Raw genomic sequence first — 7,223 nt, forward strand, 5'->3', positions numbered from 1 at the left:
ATTTAATTGAGGTCCAACAAGGTGTCCCGACGACTTAATTGACAATTTATCTGACGACTAATCCGACGACACGTGCCGTAACTTGGCATTGCTCAACGAAACGTTCCCATACTTATGATATACAAAAAAGTTCCCATAGCTCTAGTTGGCCTTATCCTGCAATTACACGCCGTGCCCATCACGCATGCCAACTATTACGGTCTAATAATTTTCGTGACCTTCGTAAAGATCTCTTACATACGCAAATGTGACCTATCAATCGATCATTAAAGATGACACGATGCAATTAAGAACTCGACATTTATAATATGTATGGGAAATGTATAAATGTAAAAACGTAGAGAATGAAATATGATATAGAAAAATATATAAAATATCAAATTTATTATATTTAATGGATGAAGTAAATCTTTATTTAGATTGGAAATGTCTATCAATTGTATCCATAAAAATTTGTGTAAGCATCCTTAATCTAGTGATCAAAGGTAAGAGATAAAATGATAATTATCCGTTCAGAAGGATCAGTCGAATCCTGATTGTCCTCCAAAGGATCATTTGGTTCCAGAATGGTAACAACGCAATAAAATTGATATATTGTTTTCCCCTCAAGGTGAACAAATCGTGATACGTAATACGCGGAAAATCCTTCATCGTTCACGATATTGCCGATCATAGATTCTGGGGAAGTATTTATCGTGAAAACAAGAAAAAAGGATCACGTAACTGATGGAATTAGATTCTGAATGTTTTTGACGCGATGATTAAGGCGAGGCGTGATTATATACCATGCAAATTAGCAATAATATCGCTGGCAATAGTTTAATATCGCTCAATAACGAAACTGATTTTACGTATATATATATATGTATGCATGTTGGTCATTCGAGCAGGTTTCTACTTGATCAATTGTAAAGATTACGAGTCACGACTGCAAATGCTCAACCAAACCAAACCTGTTGGTTACAATTTGTGCATAAAGTTATATAATTAAATGGATCGATAAATCAAGCAGCAAAACACTATCGGAATACGCGATATGTCTGATGCATATGCAATAATTGCACGCGATAAACGAAACATTCGACATAAAGAAATGCAGCATCGAATCGTGAAGTCACGCAATTCTTTTCCAGAGAAACGAAATGATTATTCATTGCATATATCAATTACGCGATTATGTTATAGAAGATGTGCTGCGCATTTCCTTGAGTCGTCGATGAATTTCAATACAGTTTAATATCATTTCGATTATATTATATACTTTACCGATTCGTCCAGTCCATCGAAAGGATTCGCTGAATAATTTAAAAAAAAAAAATGGAAGAAAAGAAAGGAACGAGAAGAATTCATATACATTCGTGCGAGCACCAGAATATCTGATTCAACGAAGATCCAGTTGGGCAACGTTACGCTCAATGAAGCTTACAAGTATCGCACATTAACTGCAATTAATGACAGACGCATCCTCGGTTCCATGTGTGTCGCAACGATCATTTTTTTTCTTGATTTCGTCCCGCAACCCATACCGTGTAATTTCACTATTTTGTAATGTGTTCCCCTCTTCCACGCTCCTGTTACACAACCCATAACTTTTCTTCTTTCAGTCTCGATCACGATATCCACGATTGCATCTCCTTTCGTCGCATCGTACATTCGTGTACACATTGCCCTTACTCGAGTAATAATTAAATTATCCAACAGCGTAGAAAAGACTAGTTGACAATCTTGTTTTATTCAATAACTTCTACTATCTATTATTAGAAGATGATTAGGTAAATATTAATTATTGATTCGTATACTGACACAGTTCTGACTATTTATCTTCTGAACGTTAGAATTACCAACTGATAATTTTTCATAGTAATTTTATGAATTTGCAGCTCTTATGGGGAACTCAATGATTTTTAAGCTTTCTGAGATTTAAGATTTAAGATTTTTAAGACACAATATGCTAAAGACACAATAAAGCTATGCATAATAATTTCCTATGCATTGCGTATTTCCTCGTATACTTTTTACGTTGATTCCCTCAATTTTATACTTTAGAAGTTTTATTCCAAGTTTTAATTTCTACGCTTTATCCTTAGTTTTATTCTCAGCTTCATTAGCATATCTTAGTCAGATAGGTAGAATTCTAGCGTTAAAGTTATTTTAGGAACTACGTTGATTACAAAGTGACACAGTAGACCGTGTAATTCATCACAAGAATGACACGGAGAATAGAAATTCTCACTATTAAAATTGAGATCGACACGAACACGGTAATTTCAACTGTCATATGTCAATTCGAAATACATGATTCGCTTCTAATCACGTTATATTCTTGCTTTGCAAATGCATGAGATTTCCAAAAAGAAATTAAATTTTCCAAATCGAGTCACCAGTTCAGGTATCGAATAATAAGTAAACCCATTCTTGTCGCAGAGGACCAACTAATTTAGCGGGTCCACGGAATTTACAATGCAAATATCATGACAACGTTCTTCTGGGTAACGCATTCTTCTTTCCAGGTACGTAAGAGGCATTGGGAAATTTAATGGAAGGTTTCTCAGACGAAAAGCGTAGATTCCTCGGCAAATTTGGATGTCAAGGCACTGTTCACAGGGCGTGCACACGGTTGACCACCCCGAAACACCGTTGTTGCATCGTCTCTCTTTCATAATGACGTGTTGCATTCGCATAATCCCAGAGTAACAATACCAGTCTTTGCTATTAGTGTTAACAGAGGGAAGCCAATACGAAGGCTGGGAAAATTGCTGATGGGGGCCGTGGCGGAACTCGCCTTTGTTATAAAAGAAACGGAGACCAACGTTGAACGGACAGTGGTACACTACTGACAGATCGGAAAAATTAGTGCAATTCCTCGAGGAGATAACAGGTGTGTCAGCTGATAGAGAATGGCTTGCTTGAAACTTGTGAGTAAAGAAATCATTATGCCCAGCAATGAAATAAATTGATCAATTCCATTAAAGATAATTTAATTTTTGAAAAATCACACACTAATAGTGTATTCTAGTACTAAAGTTATGAAATGTTGGAAAATGTTGATAAATTTGTTTTGTGAATAGCGTTATCCAGGTGAAAACACGTTTTATTTTATTTTGAAAATAATATGCAATCACTGAATACTGCAAGTATAGATGGTTTTCTATATTCTATTTCGACGGGAGAAATTTTTATTCAAATTTTGTTTGGAGTATTCCTTTTTTTCCTTCATAATGCGACGAGACGTAAATAATTTATATATCTTATAATATATACAGGTTATGTGACTCGTCTTTCATACTGAGAATTTTTTATGGTATTTAAGAAGTTATTTCTGGAGAACATCGTAAACTTAAAAGGAGGTATTACATGGGGAAAAAATACACGGGCAAACAAGTGTAAAGGAATATGTTAGTGTATAAACGAATTTTTTAGAAATATAATTTCGTAGAATTGAACAATATATGAGATTTGTGGCATTTATTATGCATGTATATAATGCATGTATATTTATGCACATTTTTAGGATGATGTTTCTTTCTAGTACACAGTCCTGCTGCTGGCTGTCATTATTAGCATCGTCGCTGCGAAACCAGGATACTTAGGTGGATACTACGGCGGATATTATCCTTATATTTATAGCTACAGATATCCGTTCTACGGATATGGACACGGATTCGGACATTATGGTAAGAGTACAGAATGCATGAGAAAATTTAGAACGCGAAAGAAGTGCTTTCAACGTCAATGAATTTTTTGTAAGCTTTAATTGGCATTCCATTAAATGTTATATCATGTGAGATTTTATATTTCCAACTATACTATAAAGTAAATTTTGTTAAATTTTTATTTGATTATTGTTTGGGATCCTATCTAACAATTATTGTAAAATGGACAAAATATTCATCGACGTTGCACATTCACGAGCAGTATTATATATCATAAAATGAACAAAACATTCATCGACGTTACCCTGTCATCCTAATCTGCTTTTCCCCTTAGGCTACCCCTATTATGGTTATGGTCACGGATTCGGTCACTATGGCTATCATTAATCAAAAAGACGACTGTTTGGATACCACGATACCCAAGGAAGAAATATTTTAAAACCGATCTATCCTCGTACATCCGCCAATTTTATAATCGAAATCTTCTTTTATACAACAAGCTTTACTGCAAACTGCATTTATTTTCTATTAAATAATATTCTCGAAATTCTAGTTACTGCTAAAGCAATGACGAAGATATTTGTCAAGTAAGCGATTTGAACTGTAGTTGATTAAATTTTATACTTTCATCGTCGTTAAAAATGTTCTGCAATTGAAAGAAATAAAACGTAGATTTCAGTAAGATTGTCGTGTCTGGAATATCTTATCATAGAGCCTTACATAAACCTTTTCTGTTACACAGTTCTTTACGAGTAATAATAATAAAATTGTAAACCTACTTGTTCGATCGTTTCATGAAAGTATCATTTAATATAATTTTTTTACATATCAGTATCATTACGTTTGTTTACGATCACTTCTGCAAATGGACAAGAAGAAGGAAGACCAAACTTTAATAACAATAAGAATACATATATATATTTGTAATAAATATTACAGTGCATTTCGTGAAACTCTAAATACCAACTTCTAATCATAACATTCATTACTAAAATAAAAACGAATTCCTTGAAAAAAAAAGGTTACAGTTACAAAAGAAAGCAGTTACAAAATTGAACAAATACTTAAACTTAAAATTCATTGCATGATGAAGGACATTAAGCGATTTCATAAAGTTTCATAATATTGAATCATGAACTGGCGACTGATCATGAATCACGAAAATGCAGCAGAGAATGTGACAGACACAAAAAGTGAGAAATATGACACTTTTGTGTCTGTCACATTCTACCTGATATCGGAGAATAAACCAATATAATTTAAGATGGTCGAATATTTTGAAAACATCGAAATAAAATTCCACGAAGTTTAGTCGGTATCTTTGTCTTGGAAATTAGATACTAATGCGATATTCATATGTATGGATTCCGATGTTCTGCATGATATTACGGAACGTTACGATACTCGTTTGAAAAACTTCGAATAGTAATATTAGAAAAGTATACTTTAATTTTAGTAGAGAAGTTGGAAAGTGCGTTTAATATTATTCACGGATAGCTTTGTTGCAATTAATTCACATAATATACAGAAGTTTCGGAACGATATCGTCGCACAAATTAGAATTTCGTAGGTGAACATACCCAACGTTAAAGTCATTAGGGTTTAGGGTACTATTTTATTTGAAAGATCAGTGATAGATAAAGAAGAATTAATTGTTACGGCTTAAAAGTATTTTTAGTCTCAAGGTATATATGCATGGCCTTCTAATGTCAGATGAATGGTCGGACCTACATAATTTCTTCGACTTTTTTAAAGCTATATTTTATATATCAAGTCCTCCAGGTATTTTGAATACGAATATTTGTGATTCAAGGAAAGCTCGCAGAAAAAGAAAGTGAAGGATATTAGATGAATACAATTAAAAATCATTAATGGAACAGTGATTAAAAATATTTATACTTGGAGTAAAAGATATAAGAATATTCGGTGTCTTTAGTTATAAATTTTATTCAAGGTTTTACTAATAAACGTAAATATTTTATTCATATAAGCAATTCTTGTTTGATACTATATGAATTAAGCAAAATGTTGCCGAAGTTACTAACAGCGTAAAATGGAGTTTTCAGAAAAATCTGGAATAAATTCTAAATTTCATAAAATTGCACAAATATGTATATTTCTGAAATTTTGTCCAAAATCAAATAAAAATGAAACTAAAATAGTGATACGATTAATAAATGAAGGAATCCGTGATGTTTGAAGAAGTGACAAGCTTAGGTAAAGAATTGTGCACAAAATAACCCCAAGCTTTAGCACTTTCGCCAAGTGATCAGCACCTAATTGTCAACAACAGTCACTGCTGGGTTTGCCGTGAAACGAGATAAAATTGATACGTCGTAGAATCAATGGTGTTTGTGGGAACCACTCGGCAGTCCAGCAAGGGTTAATAAAATACATAGTATAATGACTGACTACTAGTCAATGAACATATGTAGTGTATTGAATTTATATCAATATGTCGGTATATCATTTGGCATATCATCTAATATGTTGATCGAGTATCTAAGCGCAATAATCAACGGGACTTGTAGTCTCTCGATTGGGCACTGAAAGTACTATTGACGATGCTGTATACTTATAATATCTTCTACATCAATTCATTTATTATGCAACTTTGTTTTCGCTTTAATATAGATTTAATTATAGTAAGACTACGGATATTCATACAAGTTCATATATTTATGAACACAATTAAAAGAGTAGGATTTTTAATAGAGATTCTTTTATCTATTAAATATTATGATAAGTAACTTTGAATATTTTATTTTTGCATATTACATTTTTAATTTCAATCTAGTTATATTGTTCTTATTGGGTTACATTAATTAATTTTATTATATATTTTATCATATATATTACCTTTTATTTAGCAAGGGAAGCAAAAGTATATCAACCTACTGCTGTTCGACTTTTTTATGACTTAAACATTGTCCAAGTTTCTAATTCGTTGGATTTCCTAATCTCCAAGATTCACAAATCGTTAGGGACGAATTGCATAATACATATATTTTATTAGCTTATCGAACATCTTCCAAGTTGTCGAAATATCGTTGCCCACGTTTAATTAAACATTATTTCCTGGATGGTGTTTCTAGTCCTATCTAAAAATCTTTATATTACTGACTATATGTCAACGAATTTATAAAATTTTTTCTAAAAGATGTTAAACATTATTTAGCTACTTTTATCAAAGAATCTCGCCTAGTAATAGCAAAAAATATTGCAGCTAATAAATACAAGTTTAATTATAATGATGGAAGACTTGGAAATAGTTCAGCATGGAAGAAGTTTACAAGCAGCATGTTGCTGAAGTCCTGTTTCTATGCGTATTTCTGTTTAATTGGGCAACATCCGCGCGATTAAGAGGGAATGCATCTACGGTGATCCGTATGTGCAGGTGCAGAGGTCATTCACGATGTTTCAGGTCGTCCACACTTTTACTTTGCTGCGAGCAAACCGCAATAACTTATAAGTGTGACTTAACACTAACATTAACATATAACTTAACATTAACATATAACATTCATCGGTAACAATTTACTTCCTTATAAAACACACTTAAAATATATT

At 32.6% G+C, this 7,223-nt stretch overlaps 1 long non-coding RNA gene across 1 annotated transcript; it reads left to right on the forward strand.

Annotated features, from left to right (window-relative positions):
- The first annotated feature begins 2,832 nt into the window (after positions 1–2,832).
- On the forward strand, positions 2,833–3,675 carry LOC126921449 (uncharacterized). The gene is made up of 2 exons (XR_007712336.1): positions 2,833–2,915; positions 3,512–3,675. It is a non-coding gene; the product is annotated as an uncharacterized LOC126921449 (long non-coding RNA).
- Positions 3,676–7,223: the final 3,548 nt, after the last annotated feature.

Source organism: Bombus affinis, chromosome 10 (genome assembly GCF_024516045.1).
Source record: "Bombus affinis isolate iyBomAffi1 chromosome 10, iyBomAffi1.2, whole genome shotgun sequence".
NCBI lineage: Eukaryota > Metazoa > Arthropoda > Insecta > Hymenoptera > Apidae > Bombus > Bombus affinis.